We start from the raw sequence: 25,204 nt of genomic DNA, 5'->3' as shown, positions 1-25,204 counted from the left end.
CCTCTGAAAAACAACCCCACACCATAATCCCCCCTCCACCAAACTCTACACTTGGCACAATACAGTCAGGCAAGTATCGTTCAACTGGCAACCAGACATGTCTATCGGATTGCCAAACAGAGAAGTGTGATCTCACTCCAGAGAACACATCTCCACTGCTCGAGTCCAGTGGCGGCGTGCTTTACACCACTGCATCTGATGCTTTGCATTGCACTTAGCGATGTAAGGCTTGGATGCCGCTGCTCGGCCATGGAAACCCATTCCATGAAGCTCTCTACGCACTGATGCTGTGCTAATCTAAAAGGCCACACAAAGTTTAGAGGTCTATAGCTGCAGACAGTTGGCCACTTCTCTGCACTTCAGCATGTGCTGACCCCGCTCTGACATTTTACGTGGCCTACCACTTCGTGGCTGAGTTGCAGCTGTTCCCAGTTGCTTCTACTTTGTTATAATACCACTAACAATTGACCATGGAATATTTAGTAGAAAGGAAATGTCACGGATGGCCTTATTGCACAGGTGGCAACCTATCATGATACCACGCTTGAATTCACAGAGCTCCTGAGAGTGACCCATTCTTTCACAAATGTTTGTAGAAGCAGTCTGCATGCCTACGTGCTTGATTTTATACACCTGTGGCCATGGAGATGATTGGAACACCTGAATCCAATGATTTGGAGGAGTGTCCCAATACCTATGGCAATATAGTGTAGCACCTGTACCATTTCCAAAACTAAAAACTGCTCTGATGTGAACGGACACCACTGAAAACAGTGCGTTCTCCATTACCGTGCAATGCTGTGAGACAGCAGTCACATCTCAAATTACATCAGTGTGAATGGGGCGGTGCTAAAGGTGACCATGCACTATACAATCTAACTGTACTATTTCCTTAAAATGGTTGTAAACCTCAGACATGAACTATGAACAAAGCATACTGTATACCTCTAGTATGTACTTGTCTCAATCCAGAGCGCCAAGTGTTATTTCTGCCTTGTTCTTCTGCCATTAGCATGAGTCACTTCTGATGAGTTTTCCTGACACCAAGAGAAAAATGGTGACAGGGGAGGGCACAGCTTGTGACTGACAGCCTCAGGCATGTTCCTGTGTGAATGGTGGTGTGTCCCTTTCCTCCAATAACCTCTCCTCACGGATTTAACTGCAGCTCCCATCCCCTAGTTTTCAGAACTTAGAGATTCTGTGTAAAATTCTGCAGTTTGAATGGATGTAGAGGACAGATGACTGTAGATAAACAGGTACAACTTATGTAGGAGGATTTGTTTCATCTCTGTGTATCACTTGAGGCCAATCTCTTTACTGTGTATATGTAAGGTTTCACAACCACTTTAAATCCCAACTCCAGGTAAATAAAATTATCTCTTGCAGTGGGGCTGTGCTCGCACTGCAAGAGTTAAATTGCCTAGGGGGGATAAAAAAGTGAAGAAGATTTACTTACCCAATCCTCTGCTCCTCCCTGCACCAGACTGGTCCCACAGTGCCTGCATCATCATGCTTCACTGGTCTAGGATCCTGACATCATCAAGATCAGAGCTGGGTCCATAGCCCTACACTGGATATGATAATGCAGAGGGACAGTCCACTGCCATAGGGTGGGCGAGCACCATCTGCTGAGATAGCAGAGGATCAGGTCTATCCCTTAGACAAAATGAGAAATTAACACTTGAGCATTTGGGTGGCAGAAATGAAACTCTCTGTGGCTGCATGAAGAAGCACAGGATCTGGCAGGAGGAGTTCTGTCCTCCTCTCTGCTGCCAACTGCTGAGACAAGGTGGGGGTGTTTGACACGTGTGTTGTAGTGCAAGGGCCTGCCTTCTTTGAAACAAAAGGAGTAGATTATTTAGGTATGTCCTCATCACATAGTTGATAGATCTAGAAGGAGAATATACAGTCTGATTGTATAGTGTATGGGCAGCTTTTAGTTTGCCATCCTTTTCTGCTCTCCTTTAACAGGAATAGATCAGTATGAGGTGTGAAAAAAATGATTTCAGTAAATATATTTGTTTATGCCCAAGGCCACAGTGACAGGGCACATATAGCCCCAGGCTGCTCACAGGGCAGCAGAATATTAGAGCAGCTCTCCCACTGAAATGAGAGGTGACAGGCATCACTGCAGCTACAGCTGACCAGCCAATCTACAACGTCACTTTTTCCAGTCACGATGGAAAAAGCAGGTGGTCAAAGCTCAATTTCTTGGAAAAGGGGTTTAATTTTTTTTTTCTTTATGCCAACCGGAATTTATAAAAACTAAACAAAAAAAACAAAAACCTTCTTAACTTTCAGTTCACCTGTGTGTGCATATTTGTCTGATCTGCAAAGAATCATGTTGTTCACAAAGCCTGACCGTCTGGATTCCATTCCTTTCATTCTGTACTATTTAAAAGCTTTTCAACAATTCCTGCTCAACACACACACACAATAACCACGTGATCTCAGATTTTTCAACCAACCAATCTATACATGCTTCAGATCCTCCAGTGATCACCCTACATTACATGCTATAGCTTTTGTCATAGTTGTCATTTCCTTTCAACTTCCAGTGCATTAAATTCTAATAGATGTTCATTCCAAGGAATCCTATTCATAGAACAAAAGTTGGAATTCTAGAAAGATTAGCTTTCAAAAGATTGCTATAGCCAAAAAAAAAAAAAATTAAAAAATAATCTGTACTGTACTGGGAAAACTAGGACACGATGGCTAATGTGGAGCACGATTCCTCAGCCTGTCGTACATGTACCCCCGGGGGTGCCTGAGATAGATGCAGCAAACCTTTCAAATTAACTCCAAATAAAATCTCTTTAGTACACGGTATGAAAAAAAACCATAAAAAAAAAAAATAATAATCTACCTATCAGACTTATTCTCTGCAAACACAATTCTCTGTAAAGTTTGTTTTATAAAATAAAAGTTAAGAACATTCATTTTTTTAAACAAACTTTACTGAGTATTTCAATATTATTTTACACTTAAAAATTAAAAAAAATAAAATAAAAAAAATAAAATACGGAAGGAAAAAAAAAAAACACCTATATTTTCCACCCCCTTGTATTTAATTATAAAAATGTATGTTATTTTCCTTCTTCCCTCTCCTGTTTATATCTGTAACACAATGTTGAAATATGCTCTGTAAAGTCAGATAGTAAGAATTAAAATAAAATAATATTTTATAAAATACACACACACACACACACACACACACACACACACACACATTTGATGAGTGACCTAGATTGTAAAAGGAACAAGCCATTGGAAGATTTATTAGGTGACTATGAGCAGTGTACAGTCCATTGAACTCCTGATGACATACAGTCCATTGATCCCCTGACCACATACCAGTCCATTGAACCCCTGACCAGGGGCGGACTGACAACTCATGGGGCCCCGGGCAATAGGGGATCATGGGGCCCCTGTGCCCTTGCCCAAACTCAGAAAAGTCTATGAAAAAAAACAAAAAGTGTACCAGGGGCATCTCATGGGGCCCCTACTGACCCCGGGCCCTCAGGCAGTGGCTGAGTTTCCAAATGGTCAGTCCGCCCCTGCCCCTGACCACATACCAGTCCATTGCACCCCTGACCAGGAGCGGACTGACCATTTGGAAACTCGGGCATTGCCCTAGGGCCCGGGGTCAGTAGGGGGCCCCATGGGATGCCCTTGGTACCTTTTTCATAGGCTTTTTTGAGTTTGGGCAAGGACACAGGGGCCCCATGATCCCCTATTGCCTGGGGGCCCCATGAGTTGTCAGTCCGCCCCTGCCCCTGACCACATACCAGTCCATTGCACCGCTGACCACATACGGTCCATTGACCCCCCTGATCACGTACGGTCCATTGACCCCCCTGATCACGTACGGTCCATTGACCCCCCTGATCACGTACGGTCCATTGACCCCCCTGATCACGTACGGTCCATTTAACCCCCCCTGATCACGTACAGTCCATTTAACCCCTGATCACGTACGGTCCATTTAACCCCTGATCACGTACGGTCCATTTAACCCCTGATCACGTACGGTCCATTTAACCCCTGATCATGTACGGTCCATTTAACTCCTGATCACGTACGGTCCATTTAACCCCTGATCACGTACGGTCCATTTAACCCCTGACCACATACATTGAAAGGGCATTCCCACACATGTATAAGAGGCCATGCAGTGTGCCGGTAGGTGCCCCCATGGATCGTACTGACCTGGGTGGAGGTGAAGGCTGCCATGCCGCGCTCGCAGTGCTCTTTGTCTCGGGTGGATAGTTCAGTGTGATAAGGTAAAGTTGGAGAATCAATAACACTAGTCCGGGCTGGATCCCGCCCCGTGCAGAGTGCGGCTGGCAGACTGCACGGAGGAAGCAGGGGCTCAGGATGACGCCACCAGGAGGACACCCAAGTACCTGGTGATAGAAGAACGGAAGAGAACTTTGATCTGCTGGGAGGAGGGGGCGGCCGGCTGGCTGGCTGTGTCCCCTGACTTGTACACACCTGATGTGTCATGTACTGATCTCCTCTGTGTGTTCATTAGGAGCGGAGCGCACCGTCCGGACCTGTCACCCCCGAGCTCCTGTCCGCCTGCCTGCCTGCCGTGCTCCCCTAGTCCTGGAGGTGATCACAGGAACATCCGACTGTCTGTCCTCTATAGGGAGCGTGCTCCGACCAACACTGCTCTACATTACTCCTACTGACATGAGCTACAATCACAGGAACAAATACATGCCGACTGTGCTGAACACAACGCTGAGCTCTACATACAGAGGACAGAGACCGAGCCCCAGCAGGGGCAGAGAGGGCTCGGGCACCGAGCCCCAGCAAGGGCAGAGAGGGCTCGGGCACCGAGCCCCAGCAAGGGCAGAGAGGGCTCGGGCACCGAGCCCCAGCAGGGGCAGAGGGCGCTCGGGCACCGAGCCCCAGAATGGAGAGGACAGAACCACAGAAGGGACAGTGAGGGGTCAGCCAGAGCCCCAGAATGGAGGACAGAGAGCGCCCCAGAATAGACAGAGGGGGACAGAGAGAGTGCCCCAGAATAGACAGAGCCCCAGAATGGCCAGAGATAGCAGAGAGGTGACAGCACCCCAAAATGGACAGAGAGAGGACAGGGATCGAGCCCCAGAATGGACAGAGAGGACAGGGATCGAGCCCCAGAATGGACAAGGATCGAGCCCCAGAATGGACAGGGATCGAGCCCCAGAATGGACAGGGATCGAGCCCCAGAATGGACAGGGATCGAGCCCCAGAATGGACAGGGATCGAGCCCCAGAATGGACAGGGATCGAGCCCCAGAATGGACAGGGAATCGAGCCCCAGAATGGACAGGGATCGAGCCCCAGAATGGACAGGGATCGAGCCCCAGAATGGACAGGGAGGGGACAGAGAGAGGGCCCCAAAATGGACAGAGAGGACAGGGATCGAGCCCCAAAATGGACAGGGATGGGACAGGGATCGAGCCCCAAAATAGACAGGGAGGGGACAGGGATAAAACAGAGATTATACCATACAATGGATAAGGAGGGGACAGGGATAAAACAGAGATAATACCCCAGAATGGATAAGGAGAGGACAGGGATACAGACATTTAGTGGATATTCCTTTTCAGAGCAGATCTTTGGATTGAAACATATCTAGATATTTCATGCTATAGAAATGTGTGCAACATACTTTGTTTTTATAGGAAAAAAAACACATACATATGATTGCAGACATTGAATTGATTGTAAGCTTCCTTTATTTCTGTAATATCTTCTATTCTATAGATTGTAGGCATGTCTATCTTTCATACACAGTCACCATGCACTTTATTAGGTACACCTTGCTAGTGCCAAGTAAATATCCCCCACACCATTACACCACCACCAGCAGCCTGAAGTGTTGACACTAGGCAGGATGGATCCATGCTTTCATGTTTTGCCAAATTCTGACCCTACCATTTGAATGTCACAGCAACCAGTCTACCCATTCTCTTCTGACATCAACAAGGCATTTTCGTCCACACAACTGCCGCTTACTGGATTTTTTTCACTTTCTCGGCCCATTCTCTGTAAGCACTAGAGATGGATGTGTGTGAAAACCCCAGTAGATTAGCAGTTTGTGAAATGGTCAGACCAGCCCATCTGGCACCAACATCCTGGCCACATTCAAGGTCACTTAAATCTCTTTTCTTCCCCATTCTGTTTGGTTTGCACTTTAGCAAGTCGTCTTCCCTACGTTTACATACCTAAAGCATTGAGTTGCTGGCATGTGATTGGCTGATTAGCAGTTTGTGTTACCAAGCAATTGAATAGGTATTTACTTTCTTGTACTTTATAGATTGTTAGCTCATTTATCTTTCATTTCCCTCACACCAAGTGGATTGTAAGCTCTTCTTTGTATATTATCTTCTATTTTAAAGCTTGTATACTTGTCCACCTTTCATATCTATCCCTCAGAAGGCTACTCTACTTGCTGTATGCTAATATTCTATAGCTTGGATGTTGATCTACCTTTCATATCCGATGCATTATAAGCTCCTCTGCTTTCTTTCTTTTGGTCTATAGGTAATTGTAAACTCATCTACTTTTCATAGCCCTCATAACAAATACATTATAAGCTTCTCTGCTTTCTGTATTACTCATTTATACTTTTTAGATTGTTACCTTGTCTACCTTTCTTGTCCCTCATGTTTGATATATTGTGTGCTCCTCTGCTTGCTGTATTCTCTGATATTTTATAGATTGTAAGCTTGTTTACCTTTCATATCCCTCATACCAAATGCAATGTAACCTCTGCTTTCTGTATTCGGCTGTCCAGCTTGAATTGTAGCCAATTCCTGCCAAAATGCAAGCTGCGGTTGGCCCTGTTAGCACCATTCAGCTTAATCTTCAACTGAAAAAAGGAGCCTGCTGGAGAAAAATTAAGCCAAACGGCTGCATCCAATTAGACTCCGTCACTGTTCGGGGATTCTGAGAGCCACAGGTGCCGCAGCTATTTGAATTCAAGAGCTAGCATGGAAAATTCCTCCAACCATGCAGTTTAGCATGGATGGGACAAGTCTTAAACTGGCCATACAGTGTTCGATTTCTTTCATTCAGTCTGCAGACTGAATGAAAAATCTGACAGACTCTTGTATTTATGATAAATAGCATGGATGGACAAATCTCTATGCTGGGTTGTTTGAAAACTTTCAAGCAGGCTTCCTCAGGACCAGGATGGGGTCTGCAGGGCAACCCACTAAGCAAATTTCAGCCAGTTCCTCAGGAACCACACAATTTTCTTGGCGTATAGCCAGCTTTATGCGGGGTATATACATTTTTTTTTTCATTGATGAATGAAAAAGAACTGGCAAAGCCATTGGCTGCAAGTGCTTATGGAATACTGGTTTTCCAGGAAGAATGTACAACAGAAGCCGCCCGTTAGACCTGCTGGACCGGCCAACTTGCCGTACGTGTGTACCAAGCTTACCGCTCTTATACTCTAGAAAAAAAAACGTAGGTTGTTTATCTTCTGTATCTATCCCACACACCTAATAGATTGTAAGCTCCTCTGCTTTTTGTGTTACTCTCAAACTCTATAGAGAGTGTAAGCTCAAGCGCCTGTATCTGCCATCACACTCAAATGACTATAGGCTGTTCTGCCTACAGTTTATTTTCAATAAACAAGCTCTTCAGTTTTCCAAGTACATACACTAAAGTATTGGGACACCCCTCCAAATCATTGGACTCAGGTGTTCAATCACATCCATGGCCACAGGTGTATATAATCAAGCACCTAGGCATGCAGACTGCTTCTACAAACAGTTGTGAAAGAATGGATCGCTCTCAGGAGCTCAGTGAATTCAAACGTGATACCATGATGATACCATGGTAGGCTGTCACCTGTCCAGCAAGTCCACCGGTGAAATTTCCTTGCTACTAAATATTCTGCAGTCAACTGCTTGTGGTATTATAACAAAGTGGAAGAAACTGAGAACAACAGCAACTCAGCCATGAAGTGATAGGCCATGTAAAATGACAGATCGGGGGCAGTAAAATGACACAGTGCACAGAAGTCGCCAACTGTCTGCAGAGTCAATAGCTAAAAACCTCCAAACTTTGTGTGGCCTTCAGATTAGCACAACAGTGCATAGAGAGCTTCATGGAATGGGTTTTCATGGCCGAGCAGCTGCATCTAAGCCTTAGGTCACCAAGTGAAAGGCAAAGCGTCAGATGCAATGGTGTAAAGCACGTCGCCACTGCCATATGTAGACACCGCAACCGCCCCTCAAAACCTAAGAAAGTGGCAGGGAGGACTATACAGATGCCGCTGCCACAATGCTTTGCAGCTGCGCCTAATATTTGGCAGGTAGTACACCTACTGAATGTGACCCATTCAAATGAATGGTGCGCCTCTGCAACCTTGTGCAGCACAAACAGTTGTGGTGCAGGCTTTTCAGGGTTAAAGTAGGCAGTGAGAAGGAGACATATTGCCTCCCAGCCAGCTGTCAAGCACCCTCTGAAATGCGATCCGCCACGGATCATTTTTCAGAGGTGTGGCAAAGGTTGCCATCATGAGCCCTAAAGGATCTTTACAATAAAGCAGAATATGGACAGACAGCTAACACTTTGTCTGAGCCCGTCTTAACGCAGAACTTCATACCATTTTCTCCTTGCCAGTGAGGAAAAAAAAAAAAGAAATGCCCAGCCTGGTCAAATGGAGAAAAGTATGACCACTCTCTATGCCCTATTGTTAGTGAGAAAAAAAACAAACTAAACTTTGGTGTTCATAGGTTAGGTAGGGAAGGTGGGGGGGGGGGGGGGGGGCGGTAGGGTGGTCTTGCTACCCCTTTGTCAGCCAAAACAGGAAATTGGGAGCGCAATACATTTCTGGCAGATTAACATTTTTCTGTAGTTGCAGCATTTTTAAAAGTGATCAAACATAGGAAATACGTGCAAGCAATGCAGAGATGTACTGAATGCATTTTTGTTTTTTGGTCTGCTCTGATGTGAATGTACCCCAAGGCTAGGCTCACACCTAAACTTACTAGGAATTCACGTTCCCCCTCACATTTTGGAGCATTTCTGCTCAGAGGATAGGGCAGCCCATTCATTTGAATGGGTGGCCCCACACACAACACCCCCAAAACCTTTTAGCAGGCGGAGCACGGCACTTTTTTTGTAGAGCATTTGCCGGGTGACAAATATTGCACTTGCGGTGCTTTGCGACACGTTCTAGCAATGTAAAGTGTGAATGGAACCTTACTGTCCTGTTACTGGGTTCAGGGGGACCTTTCCATAATTCAAGTCTAGTGACAGGAGTGTTGTCAAAAAATAAACATTTCTAAACTGCAGAGCATTGTTAGCACTTTCAGATGACTGCATTAACAGTCACATGCAATCATGGTCTGATGTGATTTTCCAGCTAAACCATTCCTAATGAATGGATCCAAAGGAAATATGCACTGGTGATCCTGTTCAACCTTAATATGCATAGCATATGGTAAATTTAGTTTAATGCTGCCTTCACATCAGCTGATTACTATGGTTGCTTATACAATTTCAAGCCTAATCTGGTGATAATCTCCCTTTATAATAGGGCAATATCTCCTCTGGCCCATAGTTTTCTGATTACATACTGGATGGCTGCAAAGAAAACCCCTCGGTGGCAGTGCATGTGGTCACTATATAGGCCACCATAGATTAGATTTTCCTTCTACAGTCACTAAGGAGAGTGGTATAGTGTTGCAGATTAGAAATAAAACATTTAGCAGAAATGTAATTTTTAAATGCAACAATGTTTATTTTGAGTACAGCTCATTAAGATGAAAGAGGATTAAAGAAAACCATTAAAGAACAAAATTAAATGTTCTTATTTAGAGGACTAACAGAGGCAGTCATTTTCCTAGCTTCGTGAGCCAAGTAAGCAAGCCCTGAAGTATTCATATATTACGTGAAGTTCAAATTTCAGTAAATTACCCTATTTCTGGTGTATGGATGGAGGTATCTGAGTTTTTGTCAATTTCATCACTGGTCAAGGATCATAATATATGTGGGCACCAAATGAACACTTCTGACAGACTTGGCCAGTAGATCTCAGAGTGAAGTCAGTCAGTCAGGTTGGGTTTGTTTTGGTCAATAGTTCTTCCTAAGCAATTAGTTGGTAGTGGTGGACTGTCTTAGAACAGCCATGCATACCTTTGCCACACGAATGTGCACCTGTGTAGCTACTAGCCAGCATTGTTTAGCAACCTACTCAATACGAAGATCCAACTACAATCATATCTATGCCAGTGGTCCTCACCAGAAAAGTGAAACATATAAGTGAAACATATTGAACATAAATTGATGTTAAATTTGTAGAGCCCTGGTGCCCAACCTGTGGCCTGAGGGCCATGATTGGTCCTAGATGTTCAAAGTGTGGTCTTCAAGCTCCAGCAGTCAATAGTGGGGAGCATTGATTTTTTTTTTTTGTTAAAAAGGGGCCTTTAAAAGAGAAGTATATTTTTTAAAAAACAAAACAGCTATTCTTACCTAGGTGGATGCAGCATTGATCCAATGCTGCATCTGTTCCCCACTGCATCTAAGACGAAGAATTGAGTGATCAAAGAACACCGATTACTCAGTTCTTGGACTTCAGGGAGCAGAGACTCAATCTCCAGCTCTCTTCTCTGGCCCTCCAGCACTCACTGGAACGCTGGGCTGTGGAGGGGGCAGAGAGGGCTGAGCCAGCTACTGGTCCAGGCATCTGGGTGGATCCAGACCAAAATTTAGCTGCTGACGGCTGAAAGCAGGTCACAGGAGTGCAGAACGAACTGCACTCCTCTGATCCATAGGAGAATTAGGGCAAAAAGCTTTGGCCATATATTTCTCCTTTAACCTCTTCCCATCCACCCAGTCTACATAGATGGCGGACAGTAAGCAGCACTGATGCTCTCAGTGTGAGAGCAGAGAGAAGTGATCCTGCAGTTTGTGAGTGTACTGTAGCCTGTCAGGCTGCTGGTACACTCACACACTGCAGTGCTAACTCCCCTAGTGGCCCAGTTTAGTGCCCCTGATCACTGCCCCAGAATATCAATAATAAATAATGCAGGGAGACCCTGTCACCTCAGTGTGCACAAAAACACCCCCATACACCATACCAGTGTCCTGATCACCACCATACTCCAAACCACCACCGTGATCACTGCCATACCAGCATCCTGATCACCACCATACTCCATAACCGCATCCTGGCTACTGCCATACCAAAGTCCTGACCACCGCCATACCTCATGCTAATGTCCTGATTACTGCCATTTGCCATACCAGCGTCCGGCATTTTAGGATCTCAACTGATGAATTTTCAAATAAATATCCCATAGTTTGTAGACTCCATAGCTTTCAAACATACTAAATATAAAACGGTTTTGGGTTATTTTTGGCATTTTTTCAATAACAATTCAATTACAATAACAGTAATCTCTAGAACTTACATGCTACAAGTCACTTATACCTGACTAAATATAAAACAGTGCAGCGCTAAAGATGAATATATATATATATAAAATTTTACACACACACACACACACACACACACACACACACACACACACACAAATAAGTGCAGAAACTCCCAAGTGCACACGGGGTACAATATAACAGTGCAAACCGTGAATTCCCTGCGGGAATAACTTAGTGTAAATGTGACCAGTGTCCTATCCGACACTCGTGAAAACCACTCGTATAAACCATTAAATATTACATAGATAAATCAACATAATGATAAAGCCACACAAAAAGAAAAAATTAAATGTCCAATATTGGTGCTCAATATAAAATGCTCATGCAAGTGCTGATATGTGTTCACTCTGTGCAAATCCTTAGTGGCCGAAGTGCCCCCTCACCTCCTTATATCGACCCTACAGGGTCAGCTCACTCTGAGTGTTACAACACTCTGAATGATACCAGGATAATTCTCAAGTCCACTTCAACGTACTCCGATCCTTCCATACACAGCCCTGTCAGCAATATCCCCTCCGGACCATATATAAACAGAAAACCTCCATAGTGTAAAAAACTTTTTTAATGGGGTATGTAAACAATAGAAATGCCCACTCACATGCTCCCTCACCTCTGACACTGCTCTTCTACCTCATGCTAGAGATGTACTACATGGGTATTCAATACAGGAGTTTCAAATATGGCTCCCACGCCAGAAGTGACGTCACCGCGCACCCGGAAATGCCTCCTCGCGTTGCATCACAAGACACGTGACTTCCTCAGGGTCTGAGGAAGTCACGTGTCTCGTGACGCAACGCGTCGGTACGCGGGGAGGCATTTCCGGGTGCGTGGTGATGTCACTTCCGGCGTGGGAGCCATATTTGAAACTCCTGTATTGAATACCCATGCAGTACATCTCTAGTACATCGGCCACTAAGGATTTGCACGGAGTGAACACATATCAGCACTTGCATGAGCAATTTATATTGAGCACCAATATTGGACATTTTTTCTTTTTGTGTGGCTTTATCATTATGTTGATTTATCTATGTAATATTTAATGGTTTATATGAGTGGTTTTCATGAGTGTCGGATAGGACACTGGTCACATTTACACTAAGTTATTCCCCGTGTGCACTTGGGGGTTTCTGCATTTATTTGTGTTATATATATATATTCATCTTTAGCGCTGCACGGTTTTATATTTAGTCACTTCACTCATTTAGGTAAGAGGTTAGTGCCAGCAGCTTGAGTGTTAGGACCCCATTTTAGCGCAGGAGGATTTTCTGTCATTACTTATACCGGACTGCCTCCTTTACCATGACTTTAGTCTCAAACCAGTCCTGGAGAACAGTCTTTGACTTCTAACGAGTCTTCAGGTGCAGCATTGCAGTTAATATATGTGGCCCTTTAGAGATATTAGGGGCTGCATTTGAGGCCTCCTATAAATTGTAAGTGGACAAGCACTGCTCTAAAGTAAAGTTTTAAAATGTTCGGTTTTTATGTCACTTAAATTGCTTCATCTGTGATCAAACACTATGGGGGAGATTTACTACTACAACTGGAGCACTCAGAATCTGGTGCTGCTGTGCATGGTAGCTAATCAGCTTATAGCGTCAGCTTGTTCAGTTACCCCCGGTTCACATATATGCGGCCGTGCGGGCCGCGTTTTGCACGGGCACGAGAGCCCATTCATTTGAATGGACTCCCATGCTTGTGACACACAGGAAAGAAGTCCCTGCAGTTCTTTGGAAAATGCAGCCTGCACAGGAACCTCGGTTCTCAGTACGGTTGCGTTTTCCAGTGCAGGCGGCATGCCATTAGAACTAATGGCACCCGCCCATGGGTCCACATTTCTCTGTGTGGGTAGTGCAGCTGCACGGATTTTTGTTCAGATCCGCAGCAGCACCACCCACACAGATGTGAACCTAGGGTAAAGCTTTGGCAATAAAACCTTGAAAGAGATTGGTTTGCACCAGATTTTGTACTCTCCAGTTTTAGTAAATAGCTCCCTGTACCTGATAGAGAAGAATGGCATTTACTAAAGGTGCTACATCTTGTGGTTGATATTCAAACATGTTTTGGAACCTCTGCTGCTATACAGGCTCCATTTTTATGTTATGCTAGAGCAGCCATTATCAGCCAGAATTCCATAGAACCTTCAGATCCCTCCAGAGGTTGCCAAGGGTTTCTTAATCAGCAAGCACTGGAAAATTAACCTCTTACTTGATAGTGCCTGCATATTTGCAAAGCAGACTTCACTCGCCATGGCCAGTAATGTGGTAACAGTGGAGCCTCTCCAGGGGCGGACTGACCACTCGGGCACTGCCCAAGGGCCTGGGGGTTGGTAGGCAGCCCCATGAGATGCCCCTGGTACCTTTCATAGACTTTTTTGGGTGTGGTTTGAATGTAGGCAAGGACACAGGTGCCCCATGATCCCCTATTGCCCGGGGGCCCCATGAGTTGTCAGTGCGCCCTGAGCCTCTCCACTGATGCAAGCGGACTTAATAGCCATTTGTAAGGCTGGCATTCATCCTACTGACCACTCAAGTAAGGGGCATTTTTTTCTCCAACTGACCATAGTAAGGAAGTCCTTTTCTACTAAACATGTATATAAGAGGGCTCCTTCCCACTAACATGAATATTATTCCTACAACTTACTGATAACACCAATGTATCATAAGCTGTAGACAATCAATTTTAGCAGAGGTTCCCCAACACCCGAGAATTATTTCAAGGATTCTTTTGGGTTAAAAAGGTGGACACTCTTTACAATATATAAAACAAATGTGGCATTCGTCAAATGTTCACTGTGGGTGAAGCAATCATAGTTACATAGTTAGTCTGGCTGAGGGAAAAAAAAAAAAAAAAAAAAAAAATCACACCACACGACAAAAGTCCATACAGTTCAACCACAGAAAAAAAAAAGTTATAAAATTCTATACCCACAGTTGATCTAGAGGAAGGCAAAAAAAAACCCCCAGCAAAGCATGATCCAATTTTCTCTTAGATTGTAAGCTCCAAGGAGCAGGGCCCTCCTAACCCTCTTGCATTGAACTGTATTATCTTCCGTTATATTGTAAAGCACTGAGCAAACGGTTGACGCTGTATAAATACTGTATAATAATAATTTGCTCCTGCTGGAAACAAAATTCCTTCCTGATCCCCCGAGAGGCAATCAGATATTCCCTGGATCAACTTTACCTATAATTGTTAGTATCCAGTTACAGTGGGGCAAAAAAGTATTTAGTCAGCCACCAATTGTGCAAGTTCTCCCACTTAAAAAGATGAGAGAGGCCTGTAATTGGCATCATAGGTAGACCTCAACTATGAGAGAAAATGAGAAAAAAAATCCAGACAATCACATTGGCTGATTTGGAAAGAATGTATTTGCAAATTATGGTGGAAATTCCATTCTCCATGGATCAGTCGTCCTGGTCCCATTGCGGAGAAACAGCCCCAAAGCATGATGTTGTCACCCCCATGCTTCACAGTAGGTATGGTGTTCTTTGGATCCAACTCAGCATTCTCTCTCCTCCAAACACAACGAGTTGTGTTTCTACCAAACAGTTCTATTTTGGTTTCATCTGACCATATGACATTCTCCCAATCCTCTTCTTGATCATCCAAATGCTCTCTAGCAAACTTCAGACGGGCCCGGACATGTACTGGCTTAAGCAGGGGGACACGTCTGGCACTGCAGGATCTGAGTCCCTGGTGGCGTAGTGTGTTACTGATGGTAGCCTTTGTTATGTTGGTCCCAGCTCTCTGCAGGTCATTCACTAGGTCCCCCCGTGTGGTCTTTGGATTTTTCTCACCGTTCTTGGGATCATTTTGACCCCACGGGGTGAGATCTTGCGTGGAGCCCCAGATCGAGGGAGATTATCAGTGGTCTTGTATGTCTTCCATTTTCTAATTATTGCTCCCACAGTTGATTTGTTCACGCCAAGCTGCTTGCCTGTTGCAGATTCAATCTTCCCAGCCTGGTGCAGGTCTACAATTTTGTTTCTGGTGTCCTTCGACAGCTCTTTGGTCTTCACCATAGTGGAGTTTGGAGTGTGACTGTTTGAGGTTGTGAACAGGTGTCTTTTATACTGATAACAAGTTCAAACAGGTGCCATTGATACAGGTAATGAGTGCAGGACAGAGGAGCCTCTTAAAGAAGGTGGTACAGGTCTGTGAAAGCCAGAAATCTTGCTTGTTTGTAGGTGACCAAATACTTATTTTCCACCATAATTTGCAAATAAATTCTTTCCAAATCAGCCAATGTGATTGTCTGGATTTTTTTTCTCATTTTGTCTCTCGTTGTTGAGGTCTACCTATGATGCCAATTACAGGCCTCTCTCATCTTTTTAAGTGGGAGAACTTGCACAATTGGTGGCTGACCAAATACTTTTTTGCCCCACTGTATATTCTGTGTATCCAATTTAAAACATGCACCAGGAAGCTTATTTGCAGAAAATGTTTAGTGAATGTCACATTTACTGCTTTATAAGTATACCTATACTATGATAGATGGATCATTCCCTTTTCTGTATAAAAAAAAATCCATCCTTTTTATCTTGTGTGCATGGAAACATAACACTGTCCAAATCAAACAAAATGCAAGGTAGACTCATGACAAGTGGTAAAGGTTGGTAATGTCTCAGTTATCAATGAGAAATCTGTCTATAGTCAGCTCATAAAGCTTTCATTACCAGTGACTTCACAAAGGATGCAATTATGGGATTTCCTGTTACATGTGTGAACCACATGAGATGTACACATTAATGTGGTCCCAAAGTATTTGGATGCAGTTACGGAGTACCCTTATTTTTGGCACACACCATAGAAGCGTGTACACAATGTAGATAATGGGTCCCACATTTGTACTTTCTAAGTCAACTGTGACAGTTCTGTGAGAATCTGTTACAAATGATAAATGTAGTTGTACAGATGTCTAGGCATCAGTGCAGTTCTGCTAGTTCCCCTAGGTCCTGTCTACATTTGTTACACGCGAGGATATGTTCAAGCTTTGTCCAGCAGTAATATACCGCTAATGAGATCTGGGCGCCTACCCTTCCCCATCACTAACAAGAGTCTTCTGCAAAGCTCTGCTACAAGACTAATCATCATTGTTACTGAACCATTCCAGAATCAGAACATTCCCAGCAGCGGGGCTGTCGCACTGCTTCTTAATTACTGAACCATTTTAAATGGAAAATGTAATTGCCTTATATACTTATTGAAGTAAAAGCAATAAGATGGTTGCGGGATTATTACTGAATCGCTTGGATGCTGGAGCTTTAGTAAAAGAACTACTCCAGTACTACTCTAGAAGTGCTGAAGTATATAGAGCCAAGATCGTAATGACCCATTCAAGGATTAAACTGACACTATTGTGTCACTACGCTGTATGATCACGGTGTCATTCCCATCCAACGGCATGTAAACATTGTTCAACCACAGTATTGCCACAAATAGAACCACAGCATTAGAAAAACACCATTTTTTTTTTTTTTTAAACCACAAAGTGTAGCTTTGGGGTTGACAGATTTCTTACAGGCCCTGAGAAAATAGCATGCACTTCCCCTCAGCAGTCTGGGTGATAGTCTATTCTTCTTACTTAATAATAAATGTATTGAGCAAAAATAGTTCTTAATGCTTCCTTAGTTGGCAGTGGAAGATGTAATTCTAGGACTCAATTTGGTTTAGTATATCATAGGAATCATTGCTGATAAAGCACTATGGGTAAAGACAAAAATGATGTACAGTATATATCCTCAGCAATAATATCAAAAGATTAAAGCTGAACTCCAGGGAAATAACAAAACTGCTCCCTTGCATTGGAGCTGCCTCTGCACCGCAAGGTTAAAATTCTTGTTTAGGCCTAGGGGACCACAAAAAGCATTTGTTTTTCCCCAATATCATTCTCCCGCAGGCTACCTTCAGGCTGTAAGGCCGGTCCCTGCCACTTCTGTATGTACCGGCATCAATAAAAGCTGAACTTTATCTGAAAAGGCAGGTTCCACTTATCTCCCCCCCCCCCTCCAATTTTTTTTTTCCCCGGGGGACCAGGTACATGGTTGAGCAGAACGGAAGTGGGAGAGGGTACCTGCAAAAACTAAGTTCACCCCCCTGCAACCTCCTGGAATACATTACAGGTCCCAGGAGGCTGCGGGACCAGAAAACACAGCAGGTCTCATGAGCAGGATGTCACAGCCAGCTTTGCACATTTAATATGGTGGAGCCCGGGACCCGAAGACCAGCAAAGAACCAGCCAGTGTGAAGACAGTGCTGGATCCCTGGGCAGGCAAATATAATTTTTTTTTTTTTAAATTAAAAGTCAGCAGCACACAAAAAAACATGCACAGGGGCTACACTTGGTCCTCCTCTGAAGAAAAAAGGACCCTGGCAGTTATTCCCCAGGGTGCAAGGCCCCTGAGAGGATCTGGGGTACTCATAGTCCATCTAGCCGTAAGCAGACCCCATTCTTCAAGGTCCACTCAAACACTAGGTGGACCCTGATCATAAGGCCATATGACCTCCTACCCCCCCAAACTTTCAGGCCTAGTCCAAGGAGCTCCACTATACAAGTCGAGAGTATAGTGTTGCGTAAAAAGTGCCAACAATGCAAAAAAATCCAAACATTTGAAAAAAGGGAATGGGGATAAAAAGGAAAAGCGCATCAGGTGCCAGCACACAATGCATCGGCTAGCCTTCTGGCCGGTATATACATTCCTCCGATCCTGGTCAAAGGCCCAGCCCAAAAGCTAAAGGTATGAAAATTCCATGATGACACCACTCTGTTACCAGCTTCCTGATTAGACATTGAAAGAGCATCAGCAGAGTATTGAGGTTATCTTTCTGCTTACTTCCTTTTCAGCATATTTGGAAGTAGCACACCATATTGGCTCTTAGTACTGCCCCTCCCTCTCCCTGTCTAAGTGTTGATGAACAGGAGGATACCAACTCAAAATCAAGTATGTACAATTTATATATTTAAAAAAAAAAAGGAAGAAGTGTAGCAAAGCTGGAGTTTAACCACTTGCCCGTCAGAGGATTTACCCCCCTTCCTGACCAGGCCATTTTTTGTGTTAGTTTAACTGACAATTTTTCAGTCATGCAACACCCAAATTAAAATTTACGCCCTTTTTTCCCACAAATAGAGCTTTCTTTCGGTTGTATTTGATTGCCTGTGCGTTTAATTTTTGCGCAAAAAAAATTATCACCAAAAAAACTATTTTTGACTTTTTGCTATTAAGCATGTCCAATAAAAAAAAAAAAAAAAAAAATTAATTTTGGCCTAAATTTGACTAAATTTTTTCTTCTGCATGTCTTTGCTAAAAAAAAAATCACAATACATGTTAATTAATTGCTTTACATGAAAGTTATAGCGTTTACAAATGGCAGTTTATACACTGGGATTTTTTTTTTTTCCCCTTTCTCATTTTTACTAGTAATGGTGGTGATCAGCGATTTATAGCAGGACTGCACCGGACATTCTGACACTGGGAGGGGGGAAACTGACTGTGTCACTGACATCCCCAGTGACACCAATACAGTGATCAGTGCAAAAAAAAAAAAAAAACACACTAACACTGTACTATTGGCACTGGGCAGGGAGGTGTTAACATGAGGGGCGAACAAAGGGTTAACTGTGTGCGTGTTTTACAAGGGAGCGGGATGTGTGTGATTCACTGTAATCACACTGCTGTGGATGGCTGTGCACACAGCCATCCACAGCAGTGTGCCAGAACTGACAGGGAGGAGGACTGTTAGTAAATAAAACAGTCTTCCTCCCCGTCAGAAATCACTGGGTGCCTGTGAGTAATTACCGGCCGGGGCCCGGTAATTGGCAGCCGCAAATGGCGGCACCCCCTACCCTGAAATGCAAACACACACTTCCAGATTATTATGCAAATTCTATTTAAGTGTCACAAAGATTAAATATTTTGTTTTTCAGTTTAATTCATGGATGGCATTGTGTGTCAGGGCTCTTTTGATCACTGAAAACAATCTCCGACACCTGTGATAATTAGATTGGCCGGTGAGCCCAATTTAAGGAAAAATTACTAAAAGGAGGGTGTTCCACATTATTAAGCAGAGCACCATTTTCAAGCAATATGGGGAAGAAAAAGGCTCTCTCTGCTGCCGAAAAGAGTGAAATAGTTCAATGCCTTGGACGAGGTATGAAAAAATTAGATATTTCACGAAAACTTAAGCGTCATCATCGCACTATTAAGAGATTTGTGGCTGATCCAGAGCACAGACGGGTTCATGCAGATAAAGGCACATTGAGGAAGATTTCTGCCAGATTCATGCATCGGATCAAGAGAGCAGCTGCTAAAATACCATTACATAGCAGCAAACAGATATTTGAAGCTGCTGGTGCCTCTGGAGTCCCACGGACATCAAGGTGTAGAGTCCTCCAGAGTCTTGCAACTGTGCATAAACCTTCTATTCGGCCACCACTAACCAATGCTCACAAGCAGAAACGGCTGCATTGGGCAGAAAAATACATGAAGACTAATTTTCAAACAGTCCTGTTCACAGATGAGTGCTGTGCATCCCTGGATGGTCCAGATGGATGGAGTAGTGGATGGTTGGTGGACGGCCACCCTGTTCCAACAAGGCTGTGACGTCAGCAAGGTGGTGATGGAGTCATGTTTTGGGCCGGAATCATGGGAACAGAGCTGGTCAGCCCCTTTAGGGGCCCCGAAGGTGTAAAGATGACCTCTGCAAAGTATGTGGAGTTTATGACTGACCACTTTCTTCCCTGGTACAGAAGGAAGAACTATGCTTTCTGTAATAAAATCATCTTCATGCATGACAATGCACCATCTCATGCTGCAAAGAATACCTCTGCATCAATGGCTGTTATGGGGATAAAAGGAGAGAAAGTCATGGTGTGGCCTCCATCCTCCCCTGACCTCAATCCTATTGAGAACCTATGGAGCATCCTCAAGCAAGAGATCTATGAGGGTGGGAGGCAGTTTACATCCAAACAGCAGCTCTAGGAGGCTATTCTGACATCTTGCAAACAAATTCAAGCAGAAACTGTCCAAAAACTCACAAGTTCAATGGATGCAAGACTTGTGAAGCTGCTATGAAATAAGGGGTCCTATGATAAAATGTAACATGACCTGTTAAAATGTTTAAAAAGTTAAAATGTTGTTAAAAGTTTGATTGAAATAGCTTTTGATTTCAGTAAATATGCTGCAAACACAACAAATGACAATTTTCAGTTCTTTACAACCTATAAAGTGTTTTGAAACTTACTGTGCGTAATAATTTGGAACAGTGCATTGTATGTATGTATATACACACACACACACACACACACACACACACACACACACACACACACACACACCGCTGCTGCCCTGCAGCAGTTTTTCTGCTATAGGGCGGTCAGCAAGCGGTTAAGGAAGTCTGTATTAGATATATACAGTTGTGTGTAAGGTCATTCATCATTTTGTCATAACATACAATACCATTATGGTTATTACTGCTATTACAACCATAACTTCTATCTACAGTACTGCTCCCTCGTAGTGTACCAACTATGCTGACAGCTCTCTTGCTGCCTCTTCTTCATTTTGACACACTTTGGGTTAAAGTATAATTTAAGTAAGGTAAAGTTTTTTGGATAGAGAGAAGAGGGATTAGAATACCTTTCAGTCTTTATCCCTATTAGGGAGAGTCACTTGTCCCATTTACTTTTATCACAACATGTGAACGTATACAACATATTGTGTGTGGTCACCTAAACAGGAATAGAGGGGAAATCTTCCAATGGGGACACTAGTTCTGTGCCAACCAGACATTCCCTCACTTTGGAGTATTTCCTCTCAATTCCTTGTGGAATGACAGGAAATTAAACAAACATTAAATCTCCCCAATGGGAAACAGGTGGCAAAAAAGAAACAAACAGGGGTTAGAATCTTCCCTTGCTCTATCTAAAATGGGAAAAAAAAAAGTCTTGCCTTTAGTTCTCATGTAAGGTCAATGACTGTATTTTGAGAGTTGACACTACAACCAGCTACAGGGAGTTTGCCATGGTTGGCACATCACAAGTTTGCTATGGGGCCCCATGATTCATAGTTGTGCCTCTGCCTTTAATACATCTATAAGGCAATTAATGCATCATTAGTTTGTGTATTTTGTATCTGCCTGGAGTTCAGCATTAACAAGACATAATAAAAACCACTGCTTTCCATTAAAAAAACAAACAAAAAAAAAAAACCAACCACTGCGAGGCAACGGAATAATATGTTAGGGTGCACATTATGAGAAACTACCTTAGAACAAAGAAGCCTGCTGATAGGGCTTCCATCATCCCCGGTCTTCCTTCTGAGTTTGCTGGCTCTGGTCCTTCCCGCATGGAAGAAAAATAGATTTTAAAACTATTCTACCCAAATATAGTGACACATATTTGAAATACTACAATTTTGGCCATATATATACACCGTACACACACACACACACACACACACACATTATATATAGAACTTTTTAAATATAATCTTCAGATTTTTAACATATAGAAGAGTCATTTTACCATATATTTTTAAAAATATTTTTCATATAACTTGTAATATAAATGCATTTCAATAATATAGAATATATATAGAAATGCATTTTTATTACAAGATATGAAAAATGTTAAAATTACTTTTTTTATATGTTAAAAAAAAAATCTGAAGAATATATTTAAAAAAAAATTAATATATAAAACACGCAATTTAACATGCAGTGTGTGTGTGTATAATGCATATATATTACGGCCAAAAATTGTAGTGTTTCAAATATGTGTTAGTATATTTGGGAATAATATTTTTAAAATATATTTTTCTTCCATGTGGGTTTGAATGGCCAAGCTGTGATGTCACGGTTTACAGCAGAGTTCATGGGTTTGCCATCCTTTCAAAGCGCATGTGCCGGTGATGTCATAGGCTGCTTCCAGTGTGAATATTCACTGTACCTACAGATCAGCCTTATTATAGTCTTACCTGTAGGTACAACATCAAAAGCTGAGCTACTACCGCTTTAAAACAGAAAAATAATGTTCAAGCCATTATAATGACCTCTGCAAACCCATAAATATCCAGTTCTTCCATACAGAAGCCCTTGATTCAATCAGTGTTCCCCACAGCATATGGCTGCTATACCCTGAGGGGTACACCTTCTTGGAGGTTACAATTTTAATTCTAGGCCACCCAAATAGATCTGAAAAACAATATGAAAGCAGATACTGTTGTAGCTATAGACAGGGAACACTGGCAGTTCTGTTATGTGTCAGTCACACCTGTAAACAAACTGTAGATTTTGGTTTTACTCGGATTTTCCACACTCTCATTCCTGTAATGTCTAGCAGGATAAAATAATAACTACAGCTATTTATAGACAGAGCAAAATGTGCTCAGAGAATATCCGTAAGCAGGACACGACTACAGATAATGGGGCCCATAGCAAAATTTTGATGGGGCCCTCCCTATTGTCAATGATCTTAAAGTATCTAACTCAATGAAAGGTAGTGGGAGCGCGGTCATCATAGCCAGTACATTACAAGGGACCAGTGCTATGGACAGAAGTTAGGGAAGAGAAGACCTCCTATACCCCTTCTACCTCTTCCACCATCATAGCAAACAAGTGCTGAAAGAAATGTTCTACTAGTCAGTAAAGGCCATTTCATACCAATAATAGCAATAATAATGACCATCACAATAATTTTAGATAACATAATTGTTAGCACTCCTGCACCAATACAAACTTCTTTAGGCTAGGCTTACACATGCGAGGGTGCTTGCTGCCCTCTGAAAAAGATCCACAGTTGATTGCTTTTCTGAGGCATTTGACAGACAGAAAGGAGGCAATAGGTCGCCTTCTTCCTGCCCGTTTTAACCCTGTACATGCCATGCCACCACTATACAACCATGTTCATTACACACAGTTGCAGGGCAGTACTACCTGCTGAATGCTACGGGGGTAAAAGGCATTTTTTGCCATGGTGTCTCTGCACCTCATCTGCTGCCTTTGCAACCTTAAACCTCTGCCATACATTTTTCTCAGTTGGCCCCCAGGAGTTGGTCATAGTCTGCACAGCATATTAGCACATCATGGCAGCCTTATCTGGCAAGCGATCCCTTCCAGGGCAGCAGTGCCATTTTCTCCCAGTCCTCCATACGGGTTCTGACTGGTCGGCCGTTTGGTTGATCAAGCTTTGGTGCACAGGAGTCACATCATCATGACACAGAGCGGTGCCATGAATGTTTACATGCAATGTACATAAACACCACCAGCCCACATTGCAGAATAGTAGAGAAAAGGATTGAGCTGCTGAGGAGTAGGGCAAGTAGTACTCTCTTAAATTACCCTCAGAAAAACAAGCATGTTCTTCACCAGCTTGGGTTGGTGGCAAGAGGTGACAAGTCACATTAAAAAAAAAAACAAAAAAAAACAAAAAACCTGCCTGGAGTTCCTTTTTAAGCCCTTTTCTGCTCCAGTCTGAGAGAGCTCCTTATAGATCTTTACAGGAGCATTGCCAATACGTTTAGCAAGCATTTACAAGACTTCAATAGGCTTTTAGCCAGCTCTGGGAGACTACTGGGCTAAACTCTGCAGGCAATAGCTAAATGCATAGTATATGCCAGTTGAAGCATGCTAAATGTCTGCTGAACATGAGGCGTTTCAGGCTTGTGTGCCAAGATTTACATGCCTGCGACTTAGTGGTACAGGAGGCAAGGGGGGGGGAATAGAGATTTACTAAAACTGGTGCACTCAGAATCTGGTGCACCAGTGCATGGTAGCCAATCAGCTTCTAACTTCAGCTTGTTCAATTAAAGTGTTACTAAACCCAGGACCCTGTACTATATATACTATATCTGGTCTCCCACAGTACACACAAAACATGGAAAAGCAATTATTTTAGTAAATATAAACTGCTAAATACCTTTTCTCTAGAGGACTTCTATCAGTCCTTGGGACTTCTATCAGTGTCCAGCAGAGCACTGGTTAACACTTGTAGGAGGAGTTTTCATTCTCCCCTGACTGTACTATGAGGCTGTATAACCCCTGACCCTCTGTCTGGATAGTGCTGATTGGTCCGGTGCGGAGCACATGCACCTTCCCAAAGAAAAAAAAAAAAAACCTCTCTAGCAATACACACCAAACTGAGTATGTGCATCGTGTCTCCTAGAGTTCTGTACTATCAGCAGATGGATTAGGGACAGTAGAAGGGTAGGATCAGAAAAGACAGACTCAGACAACCTTTTTACAGGTTCAACCGCTTAGGTTCTACAGCAAGTATAACAAGCATGCTTTACTGCATATATACAGACTGATTCTACTATTGTGGGTTTAGTAACACTTTAAGCTTTGACCTGGAAGCGGATTAGTGTCTATGCAGAGCTGCACCAGATTTTGCACCATGCCATTTTATCAAATAAGAGAAGATGCCAAAAAATGCTTTATTATGGTAGACTACAGCAGATCCGTCTTGCATCCTGTCGTACTAGGATGAAACTAACCATCATCTACTGCCAACTAGGCCCTCATTTGGATTCTTGATTGGAGGAGTTCTAAAACATAATTCGTTTAGGCACTCCCCCTATATTTTATATTACTGATTAAGAACAGGTGTGTTAAAAGTTAACTCTCCCCCACAATAGAAAGAAAAAAAAAAAAAAAAAAAGACATTTGGCCTTTACATTTAACTACATTTCACTTCCTGGTCTCTAGAGGAACTGAAGATGTAGCTAGTGCCTCCCATATGTATCCTGGAAAGG

The 25,204-nt window shown here is 43.1% G+C and overlaps 1 protein-coding gene across 4 annotated transcripts in view; it reads right to left on the bottom strand.

Moving 5' to 3' along the window:
- The window catches only part of ADCY4 (adenylate cyclase 4), a 133,939-nt gene that overhangs the window by 98,958 nt on the left and 9,777 nt on the right, over window positions 1-25,204 (bottom strand). Inside the window, exon 1 of one of the 4 annotated variants that reach the window (XM_089687058.1) lies at window positions 4,210-4,678. The exons of the other annotated variants lie outside the window; for them this stretch is intronic. The gene's annotated coding sequence lies outside the window, so the exon portion shown is untranslated. Of the gene's footprint in view, window positions 1-4,209; window positions 4,679-25,204 lie in introns of those variants that run through there. 4 annotated transcript variants of the gene reach the window in all.

Source organism: Staurois parvus, unplaced genomic scaffold (assembly GCF_062004578.1).
Source record: "Staurois parvus isolate SC_StPar_1 unplaced genomic scaffold, SC_StPar_1.0 ptg000415l, whole genome shotgun sequence".
In the NCBI taxonomy this organism is placed as follows: Eukaryota; Metazoa; Chordata; class Amphibia; order Anura; family Ranidae; genus Staurois; species Staurois parvus.
Note: the sequence above shows the minus strand (reverse complement) of the source record. Positions and strands in the feature narration are given on the sequence as shown.